This window comes from Nematolebias whitei, chromosome 23, assembly GCF_014905685.2.
Source record: "Nematolebias whitei isolate Nwh7 chromosome 23, NemWhi1, whole genome shotgun sequence".
NCBI lineage: Eukaryota > Metazoa > Chordata > Actinopteri > Cyprinodontiformes > Rivulidae > Nematolebias > Nematolebias whitei.
Genome location: NC_056520.1, coordinates 1,986,548 through 1,986,864, shown reverse-complemented (window position 1 = coordinate 1,986,864; position 317 = coordinate 1,986,548). Strand labels below are relative to the sequence as shown.

General features: G+C 26.5%; 1 protein-coding gene across 1 annotated transcript in view; it reads right to left on the bottom strand.

The window, feature by feature from the left end:
• Positions 1-317, bottom strand: part of slc19a1 (solute carrier family 19 member 1) — a 10,958-nt gene that overhangs the window by 8,706 nt on the left and 1,935 nt on the right. The gene's annotated exons all lie outside the window — the stretch shown is intronic.

Below are 317 nucleotides of genomic sequence, written 5' to 3'. Positions count from 1 at the left end.
TAAACTTTACAACCACTAAACTTTACAACCATTAAACTTTACAACCACAAAACTTTACAACCATTAAACTTTACAACCACTAAACTTTACAATCACTAAACTTTACAACTAGTAACTTTACAACCAGTAAACTTTACAACCAGTAAATTTACAATTAGTAAACTTTACAACCATTAAATTTTGCAGCCACTAAATTTTATAACTATTAAACTTTGCAACCAATAAACTTTACAATCATTAAACTTTACAACCACTAAACTTTAGAACCACTAAACTTTACAATCATTAAACTTTACAACCACTAAACTTTACAACCA